This window comes from Antrostomus carolinensis, unplaced genomic scaffold, assembly GCF_000700745.2.
Source record: "Antrostomus carolinensis isolate BGI_N321 unplaced genomic scaffold, ASM70074v2 scaffold30133, whole genome shotgun sequence".
In the NCBI taxonomy this organism is placed as follows: domain Eukaryota; kingdom Metazoa; phylum Chordata; class Aves; order Caprimulgiformes; family Caprimulgidae; genus Antrostomus; species Antrostomus carolinensis.
Window position 1 is genome coordinate 102,467 of NW_010307829.1, and position 11,181 is coordinate 113,647.

Below are 11,181 nucleotides of genomic sequence, written 5' to 3' on the forward strand. Positions count from 1 at the left end.
TGATTTGCTCGGCAGTCTGGGAGGTGGGGGGGGGGGGGGCAGTGATAAGGGTAAGTAAGAACTTTTCTATTTCCCAATAAATTTTTATTGCTTACCATTCATAGGAGATAATCAGTTGGGTCGATAAAGCACTCAGACTTTTCCTTCCGTTTCTCTGCCATCCATCTTTCCATTCCTTTTAGACAGAAGATGTTATAATTCAGTGCAACCAAGTTTGTGCAGTTAAGCCTTGTAGGATACTATTCCAGATGTCATCAGGGAAAATTGATGAGGCAGTAACCTTTGTACTTCCTCACTTGGCCATTAGTACCAAGCTACGGGTACCTTGTGCTTATCCACTATGAGTTAAAAATTAATAGTCATAGATTAAATGTATCACTTTTTATCTGGATCTCTTCTCAGTTTTGTGGCTACAGGAGGATCCAGTGCTGGCAGGAGAACTTCAGGGGAGCGTGGTTCAGTGTGTGCTGGTAGAATGGCAAACACAACAGGACCTGCTGCTATTGCTGCAATACAGTCAGGTGTATAATAACAGAATCTTGTTCAAAAATAGAAGTTGTGGCTGGTGAAAATCCAGTTTTGAACATGAGAAGATAAGACACTGTTTCCATGAATCTGCACCCGCAGTAACATGAAACAAGACCTGGAAAGCCACAGAATATTCCCATTTATTTTAACAGATTGTTAACTTTTGACATTGTTTTGATTGTTTATTTTATATTGTTTATATTGTTATAATTGTTATATTTTATTATTTACTTTGTTATTTTACTTATGTTATTTTGATATAAAGGTTATAGACAACAAATTTGAGGCACTTGCAGCAGAGTGCTGCTTGGAGGACTGCTGCTTGTGTATTTTGATGCAATGCATGTTATGCCTAACTGTGGAATTAGGCTGAAATTTTCAGATTTATAAGGCTATTATACCATTGTCTTTTCTGGGAAAGAAGCTGCTATACCTCTTAAATCTAGTTCTTGTTTTGTATGTGGAATTTTTTGTCAGGTTTCCCTATGGAATAGGCAGGCATCTTCACTCATCTTTAAAGATATCTGCCCTGCTTTGCTTGCAGTGCTGGTTATTTTATCAGTTGAGCCAAAGAGAAAAAAGTCACCAAATATCAGTCCTTCCTTTTGGATGTAAATGCATCTGTCTTGTGGGTTTTTTTCAGCCAGCAATGGGAAGACAAGGGAATTGGTTTTGGCAACCACAGCTGTTTACTGGCAAAGAACATGGCTCCATTTAAGATGGCTGTCCTTCCTCAGATAAAGCGTTTTCTTGGAGCACATAGAAATCATATATATATATATAGTGCACCTTAGATCATTCTCTTTCACTGATCTGCTGCTTGTGGTCACTGCATAAGGAGGAATTACCCATTGCCTGGGATGCTTTTCAGTGCCATGAACTTCCAGATGAGCAGAGAATAGCAGCTGCATTTGGATTGCTCTTCAACCTTCTGAAGGACCTGGTGCCTCTTCACTAGCTAGGACAGGTGTACAGTCCATGGCACCAGTCTGTCATTCTCCAGGTATCAACATCTAGTGAAAACTGGGTTATTCCTTAAGCAGAAATTTCAAGCCAGCAGCTTTGTTCCAGGATTTGAGCAGCCTGAAGCCTTCTGGCAGCAGACAGAGCCAGATGAATAAAAGCTGGCACATGTTCAGCTAGAAGGCTGCCCTGGTAAGGCTGGTAGTGAGAAAATACCAGAAGCAATGCCTTGAAGAAGCAAAAGTCTGTTCTGGACTCTGCAATAAACTGTAGACTGGTGCATGTAGCTGTAGGTGTCCTAAAGTTGTGTATCCTTTGGTGTCATCTCTTTGCCATATGGCTTTCTGGCTGTGTAGTGCAGCAGATGTGCTATCAAGTGGTTCTGCCCTGGGACATGAAGGTCTGGGTTTGTAACAACAGGCTGAGAACTCTACTTCTAGTTAGACAGGCATCAAGGAAGGTCACTGCTTCATCATCAGTTGATGACAGTTGATAATACAGCTGTTAGTGTAGAGAAATACCTGGTCTTCAGGGGTACTTTCTAAGCGTGTGTTTTCTCATGTATTTTTTTTTCTCTCTGGCTCTATCAGCTTTGCCTTGCATTCTGCTGACTGTTCAGCACTGAGCTTGTTCTCCATGGCAGGATCTTTTTAATTTTATTCCTGCTTTTATTTTATTCCCTCAATTTTCCTACATCCTTTCAGAAATTGATCTAGCTTTTCCTCTTCTGAGGAAGGTATCATTTTGGCTAGTGGCAATTACAAAAAGACCTGGAAAACATTAGCAGTTTGGCACTTTTTCTTTCTCTACTCTTTAGAGATTTTGAAATGTATACATGTCTCTCTTTGCTGTCACAGGCAGGTAATTTCCCTTTGCTGGATGTCAGCCATGTCTGACAATCAGGGTAAATGAGACACAGTGTGATGTGAAGAAGTTTGATATCACAGGGAAGCAAAGGTGTGATGAATCCGCTTCTTTTCAAGGATCCTTCACTACTAAAAGTAGCTCAATATCTGTATGCAGAATAAACCTTGGATAATAAGTCTTTCTCCAGGGTCTGATCCAAGCCCATTGAACTCACTGGGAGTCTTTCTATTGACTTCAGCTGGCTTTGGATCAGACACCTGGCATCTATCTGGATTGTGTTTCTGTCTATTACTCATCCTTCAAACTGGAGGAGATGGTCCCTGGTTAACATGCAAGAACCTCCTGGCAGGAAGAGGGACGTACCTATTGTAAGTGCTGAATCTTTCCAAGTGATTGATTAACAGCAGCGTAGTCGATTAACCTTTCTTCTTCTGAGAGCAGCTTTCATCTAGTCATCTCGATAAGGCTGAAAGCAGTCAAGGCCTTTATCAGGGGAGGGCTGCAGAACAGGATGTTCCCCAGAGGTGATTGGTTCCCAATTCTCTCTGCATAGTGAATTTAGTGAATTCAGCAGACCTTGAGGTCAAGCATTTATTAGGCTAAGAGACTGTCAAATCAATCTGGTCTACTCCAGGCTAGTTCTACCAGGAGAATGGGTTTTGCCAAGACTCTGTCTAAGAAATAGATTGATGACTAACTCCTGGTTGAAGCTGCCTTTCTCTTTTCCATTTTCCGTGAATCAGATTTTTTCCCCTCACTGACACCAATATTTTCTCCCTAGACAAATTTTATTAAGGAAACTCCTGGAAACCATCTATAATTTAAGTCACAGGGAGACTTCCAAACTCTGTAGCCCTTCCATTCTGTGTTAAATTGACCCAAGGGCTTTCTCTGAGACCTTACTTTTGACCACACCTGATTGAATTACATTTCTGGAATTTTCCTTTCACCCCTTCTCTCCCTCCCCAGCCCCCTTAAAAAAAAAAAAAAAAAAAAATTGAGGATATTTTCTAGCAGTTGTAACAGGCAGGGTTCCTGATTTTCCCTTCACAACGTAACTTCTTATTGGAAGGAGAAACGCATTGTAAAAGCTGCATGGAACAAAGCCTGCAGCACAAATCAGTGTATTTTGTCTTGCCTCTGTTTTGAGGTATAGATCCTAACTCCCTTGTAGATTCCTCGTTTGCAGTAACCAGTCCTTCATGTACCATGATTGTTTCTAATTTACATTCACCTGCTACTCAGATAAAATCACATTATGATCAGGCTTAGACAACTATGTCAGCTGTCAGCCCTTGTAGGATGCCCAATGCACTTTTGCAGGAAGTCCAGGTCATTAAAGCATTGTCTGACCTAAGCACAAAGAAACGGACTTTAATAATTGAGTGCAGCCTAAGTGCAATGTGGAAGGCTAAAGTCAGTTTTTAACATTTTTTCAACTTCAGTTCTTGTCAGCCTAATGAAGAGAAAATGTAAGAGAAGTCTGATTGAGTTTTAGTGCCCTAAATCGTTTTTCAGTCATCCATATTGATTTATTTTTTCCCCATCTAGTTATCACTTTCCATACATCCATCTCTGGCTCGAGCCAGCCAGTTTTGTAACGATTAATTTATGATGTGGCTATAAGGATACATCTGAATTTGGTTTACATCTTAAGTTTTTTTGAGGAAGTTTCTTTCAGGCTCAGTTAGCTTTTTGTTGGTTATAGAATAGATTCAAGAGGTGTCCTTCATTTCTTCTAGGAAGCAGTTCCTTGCAGTTCCTATTACACAATTTATTTTGTACCCAAGGTTTAAATTGATGGGAGAGGGTGTGACAAAAACATATACCTCAGTTTAGGATAAGTGAATGGCCTACGTTCATCTCTTCCTCAAACAGTGGGTAGTATTTCTCTGGCTAGATTGCTTAGTAATACAATAGGACTTGTCAGCTTTTTCAACTGAGGAGTTAGGACTGCAAGAGTCCTAAGAGAGAAGACTTTTAAACTACAAAATATTCAAAAGTAGACTTGCAAGTATAGATCTGAAAGTATAAAACAAAAGACTTAGTCTTCCTCAAATCCCATTAAAATGTATTTTTGTATTAACTTTACTATTAATGTGGCTCAAATGTGTCAGTCTGTTGCCAACAGCTTTCAGAGATACTGTTAGAAAGGGACAACCCAACAAATTTGAAGTTTTTTGCATACTGTGTACACATTTTTTCAACATTCAGTAGCATGTATTTCATCAAAATATTTTTTTCTTTTCAGGCTGCTGAGCATCACTGCAATTGGAGGGTAACTTTTCTTTTTTTTGTTAATTGTCAGTATATAGGTAGTATTGCCCAAATTCAGCATGGATCTGGTTTGTTTGGGAGCTTATTATGCACATAAAAGAGTATCTGTCTCCCATGAAAGGTGGAGTCTAAAGGGACAGGATGCTGAAGAGGAAGGAGAAAAGAAGTCTCCTGAGTTAACAGATTGAAAAGTGACCAACTTGCCCGAGGTCACACAGGAGATCTCACAATCCCAAGAACTGAAATCTGCATCTCCTGAGCAGTGTTCTCTCTCTTTCATTAGTTTTTCTTTTTGTACACTTTCCTTTGCAAATAGATGGAGAAACCAATTCCTTTGTTACCCGAAGAACAAAGCTGCTGCTATAAAAACCATCTCAGGATCCTTGAACACAGGGGAGAATTCCAGCTAGACAGAAAGCAAAACTCAAAGCCAATTCTTGCATTTTTAATCAAGCTAGAATTGAGGGAGGATAAACAGGTGAAACCAAGCTCTTGGTAACAGAGCAAGCAATCTCTAGTAGATGCACAGCATAAACCTTTATCAATCATCTTAAAGTGCATCTTATGTTTTTTCTTCAGTGGGCAAATAAATGATGAATTAGCTTAGTTCAAACTCTCTGAAGATGATCACTAGCATAGATTCTTTAAAAGGTCTGAAGCAGGTACAAAATCTTTGCATTACTGTAAGATACAGACTACAGCTCTGTCAGTAACACCACATTGTTATTGGCTTTGTGTTATGAGGTATCTAGAGAATTTTTGAGACAAGGTGTTTGAGCATCGTATTGACACTACAAGGCATCTAGCTCAAGCCCAGCTCGGGCTGGGAGAGTGGCGTTCCTAAGAGGAGCTAAATTGTATTGATTAAGGTCTCCTAATCAACAGAACAACTTCTAGTACAAAGTGCTATTGAATTTACCGTAGACTTAAAACTACAAAATACATAGGCTTATTATTCATAATCAATTATGCTAGATGTAAAACTTTGAAATTTAATAGCTATATCAGCTTAGAATGAATCTTTGATTTGGGTTTCTATTATCAAACTGAGACCAGATTTTCAGATATCTTTATTGTTCTCAGGAACATTTGAAAAATCCTATTGGACACCCCATCACTTTGGTGGCGTTTAAATCCATCACCTTACGATATCTAGAAGTATGTAAAAAATATCCAGTTTTGTGAAATGTCTAATGCAAAAACCTTACCTCTGGCTCCGAGATTACTCAGGAGCTCTTACAGTTACTGGTTAGATGTAAGCACAGAGGATAGCTGCAGATAAAATTTACTGTTCTTAATATAATGCCCTACGGCAAACAGGCAGCTTGCAAATATGAGCTCAGAAAAGCTGTGGCTTTCATTTGCATGACACTGGCACTCCAGTCAAGGCTAGACCTTCTTCACTTGGTGTTACATGTCCAACATGGAAAGGGAGTCCCTTTACCATGAAGCCGAAGTCAAGCAAGAATCAGGGAAAGCAAAAAGCTGGTAACTGTGCTATTTTTGCTGTTGGAGGAGCCGTGAGACAAAAATTAAGCTAATAGGCCAAAGTCACACCAGTGACCTGTGGCCAACCTAAGGATTGAATCCTTATTTCCTGATCTAACAGCTTGCTGCTGTTCAGTCCTCACAGCTTTTTATTTGGAAAGACTTCGCAATGAGAATGAGCCCACTTCCTAAATTGGAGAAATAAAATAATTAAAAACCCACGAAACATTTCACATGAAAGCTATCGGGGCATTCTAAAGACATACTGGATTGCCAGGCTTAAGTACATAGACTACAACTACTGCAAATATTAGACAAACAGTGTTTTGTTACTTGTTTACTGAAATCTTTTTTCTGGTAAAGCTTACAACGGTGTGTGCCAAAGTGCCCAGGACAGGAACAATTTTAAGACCATCCCACTTCAGCTTTCTTTAGGAGGGTGTGAGTCTGGTTTGTGTTTTTGTGTGAAGTGGTTCACAAAGCACTGTTCTTTGGGTAGGAAGTGCTCGTTGTTGGAATCTTAATCGCATTTTAATTTTTTTCAGCCCAGCCAGTTGGACTTCTGTACGCCGTGCAGTAAATTTTTTTCTTAAACTGTGTTTTGATGGATTTAGCTCCCTGCTATAAAGATATGCTCGAACAATGGGGGCAGGTAAGCAGCATGGTTGCACTGATGATTTAGAGTTTGCTGGCTTTTATATGGAACAAGAGGAAAGCTGGTCTGGTGTCAGCAGTCATTACCTTCTGCCTGTGATGTGCTTTCCTGACACAGTGGCACTTGAGAGACTGCTTTGTAACTACGTTACTATGAAAACAGACTTTTCCAAGGAACGAATTATCTATCTGGAGTGTAGTAACCATATGCAGACAACCCCAGCTGTAGCTGTGGCTTTCACTACTATCATTTACAGGCCTGAATATTTGTATACATGCCAATTAAGCTGTGGTAGTGTTATTTGTCACAGAAACCTTGGCCATATAATGAAAATACCTCGGTTCCTGTTGCCAGACAAGCTGAAGAGGACTTTTACTGCAATAAATCAGCTTTGCATGATTACTGAACTGCAGTAAGTAGTTTCAGCATTTCTGTGGATCTGGTTTTATGAAGTTGGTGATACTGCTTATGTGGGTTAGGGATGCAGGACTGGGTGCTGTGAAATCACTGACAAAACTGATGGGTTGTAAGAAGAGCACTTCCATCTGATGGAACAATCTTAAAGCTCGAGAATATGGCAATGGAAGAAATACTAGAAGTGTGTTTAGAAGGAAGTAAGACAAAATTTACTCCCTCCTCCAAATATACATGTATCCAAGCAAGAACATCTTGTCCAAAGTAGGTTTAACAAGCAGCAATTGTAGCAATCATTTTAGAAATGAACATGAAACATTGCATGTGCCTATCAATCATCCTGCATATTATTTTTTATATTTAGTTACTGAAATAGCTGTTTGTACTTTTCTGGCCTCTAAAAATCAGTGTGTAGCTGTGCTATTGCATATTTGTTACTATACTCATAGGGCAGTACTGTGATAATAATTTGATACTCCACAATAAAAAGTAGATGACCTGCCATCTAGGTCAACTGGCTCTTTTTCCTTTGAGACAGGATAGTAGCTCTTCATAGCAAATGAAGCCTCTCTAATCTTCGACCATTGTCCATTTACACATGAGTAAATAGGTTAAACTGTTCATGAAACGATGGAATCATACCAAAGAGTAATACAAAGTGGCAGTAGCAAAACTGAGAAACAGTCCATTATATTCTGCTCTGGATAGTACCTGCCAACAAACCGAAGACTGAGTACAGTATTGGCTAACCATCGAGTTAATGGGTATGGGGAAATTGGGTTATTCAGGAAGGAGTCTTGCCCACATTCCAGGGGACACAAGTGCTCTTGCGATGGCCCTACAGAGCTCAGCACAGCAATGGAGTGGTTTCCTGCAAGTGAGGACCCAGTAAAATGTGCCTGATTCTAATTATGTCTCTGCATAAGAGAGTAGGGAGTTGCAGTACATGGTTAGTTCTTATTTTCCTGCCTACTTCTTTATGGTCTGGACAACACAGTATCCTCTCAATCATACGGCACATTTCCTCCTCTGCAGCGGCACCTCCAAAGTCTGCTGCTGCCTGTCACTGGGCTCAGCACTGGGGAACACCACAGGTTCCCCTCACCACCACGTGCCACCCCACGGGAATTCCCTCTGGCAATGGGAATGGGGACGTGGAAAGGGCAGGAGAGAGAATGGTGTAGCAATGTGTTTTACAGTATATTTGCGTGCACAGCAGAATAATACTCTTAGGCTATAAATAAGCATAAAAGAATATCATTATTACTCTGTCCAGCAAAAAAAAAGCAGGAATAATTAACTGAGCCAGGCAATTTCCCAAGCTCATCATTGTCCCTTAGACTCTAGATGGCTGCTATGATCCTATAATAATCACTGGATGTTATCTTTCTATTTGGGTAGTTTCTCCAATATAATGCAGCCAGGACTTATGGATCATCCCTACTGTAACAGGTCACCATATGCTTCACATCTGGTCCTACAAAAAAAGCCATATTACACATATGATGGCAACTATTTTAGGGGATAGTCTCCAGAGACCCATAAGTGTGACTAGCAGTCTTGACAGCTTAGCAGTTTCATTAATCAGCATTAAAACCTCATTTTTCTATTACAGGCATCATTACTACTAGTTCAAATGATGACTAAAATAAGCAATTTCACAAGTTTTGTTACTTCATGAGCTGATATAGCCAATTTTTTCTAAGAGGTGGGTGCTTAAAAAAAGCCAACAGCAAGTCCACCATCTCATCAAAAGTCATTGGACCAAATTGACCCCATTAGTGATGACAGAACAGAAGTGTATTTAATCAGAAAACAAGAGAAAGATGGAGACTAATTTGTATTTATGTTTCTGAGAATTCACATCTCTAGTTTGTCACAGGAGAAAGTGCTGTGTTCAGATTGCCTGGAATATCCGAATATCTGCTATCAGGTGAACATTTTACAATTGGGATGTAACTCTAGCTTTTATCTGAGAGGGGAGGAAAATAAAAAATAAAAAAACAACAAAAAACCCCCCCCAAACCAAACCCATTTTGCAGACAGTAGTATGCAGAGAATGTACATCTTCTCTAACCTCACAGACCATATCTTGGAGCTCACTGGTATTTAAAGCTTGAAAAGTTTTATTTTCTATAGGTTTACTATAGAGGATTGAAACTTGATACAAATTCTTTACTCAAAGTCTTCCTGCAAGGATAAACCATGGGAGCCTGGATTACTCAGGCCAGAGAATAATGATGTGGTTCTCTTCTCCATTACCCACCAAATCAACATTCATCCTGTAGTCCACAAAGCATGACAGCTTTTAACTGCACTGGCTCTGGGTCCTCAGCCTTGGAGAGGACTACTGCCTTAAAACCTTGGCAGGGTAAGGGCTAATTTCCAGGTGATTCATTATAATAGGAAATCCTCTAAAAGTGCTCTGGAGTAGTGGACGTGCCTCTGCTCTGCAAATGTCCTGTGGGCACTTCTTCTAGAACAAATCATTTCTTCAGCACTTGCAGCTGAAATTTCCCCTTTTTCTGCTGATGGGCAGAAAGTTGTTTCATTCTTACAGGACAACGATGACTAAATACATTTTTGGTGGGCAGCTTTTGGTTACTCTACATTGCAAGGTATGATGTGCCCATTTTAAATGAACTGTGTTACAGCTACAAAGCAAGGACAGACATTTATCCCAGGTACTGCAATTAAATTGGGTTTACTCCATATCGCACTTTAAATAAGCTGGATAGTGGGGTGAATGAGCAGGGTCTCTGGCTCAGAGCTGCCCCATGAGGTTCCGTTAAAGGCCATCAGCTGTCAGAGTGGGCTGGCTCCCTGCCAGGTTAGAAACTAGAGCAGGAGGCATTGGAAATCCCTTGAAAACAGTCATTTTCTGAACTGCCAAGGACTATGACGCTAATCAAGGAAAAGATGGGAGATGTACTGGATTCTTTACATGAGTGAGTGTCCAGGATTGAAATTTATTTTAAGCTTGTGCTTATTTTTAGAGAGTTCCTTGCTGTTGTTGTCAAACCTATGCTAAAGCAATTATTGCCTGGGAGGGTCACCTGGAGTTCAGGATTGCTGAAAAGCTTAGAGCAGGGCTGTGAATGGCCTGAGCGAAGCAGCCTGCACAGACTCTGTGGCTTAAAGAAACAGAGCAGCTTCCTTCTTGCCTCTCTGCCACCTTCCCTTTTTTTTTTTTTCTTCCTAATGAGAAGCAGATTGAAACCCTTTTCTTTAATTGTATCAATGCCCCTCCCTGCTCCCAATTGCCAACTCCCTCCCCAAATGCAACCCCTGACCTGTACTAGGGTGGTAGCTCCACCCTCTGTTTGCCTGAACCCTTAGGAGTGTTGAACAAACCATCATTAGGTTTCAGAGCAACCACGGAGACAAGATCTATTTTGACATGTGGTCTGAACTGAATAAACGAAGATATAGACAAGATAAAGTTACCACAAATGAAAGCCAAAACAAGAAACAAGCATAGCCATCTAAGGGAACTCCTCAAATGTGCTTTCCTCCCTTGGGCAGCTGCTGGCCTCCAACTGCTCCTCTTCTGCCCAGCCAAAGTGGTGGGTAGAGCTGTGTTGCTCCAGCACATGTGTTACTGCTGTGTGAAAGCCAGTGCTGTCTCAAGGAAGGTCTGCTGACTCCAGTTTCACTTTAATTTTCACATTTTCTAACTGATATACAAATTCTTTTCTTAAATAACATCATTTTTACATTTAGACTAGTTAAAAGATGATTTTTTTCTACTCAGTCCCTTGGCTGGGGAATTACTGAGTAATGCAAGGCAGCTGTTACTACACTTGAAGCTCTAGTCCTAAGAACTTGCAGAGAGAAAGAAGCCTGCACCAGGGAGAAAAGTGTGACAGAAGCAGCGGGGACCCTGGCTGGCTGCTCGAAGGAAAGACAAGGATTTCATGAAGCTGCATCAGAGCACTGTAGCCATCCTCTCCACCGCAGAAGGAGGACCCTGCTGCCTACGTAAGTCC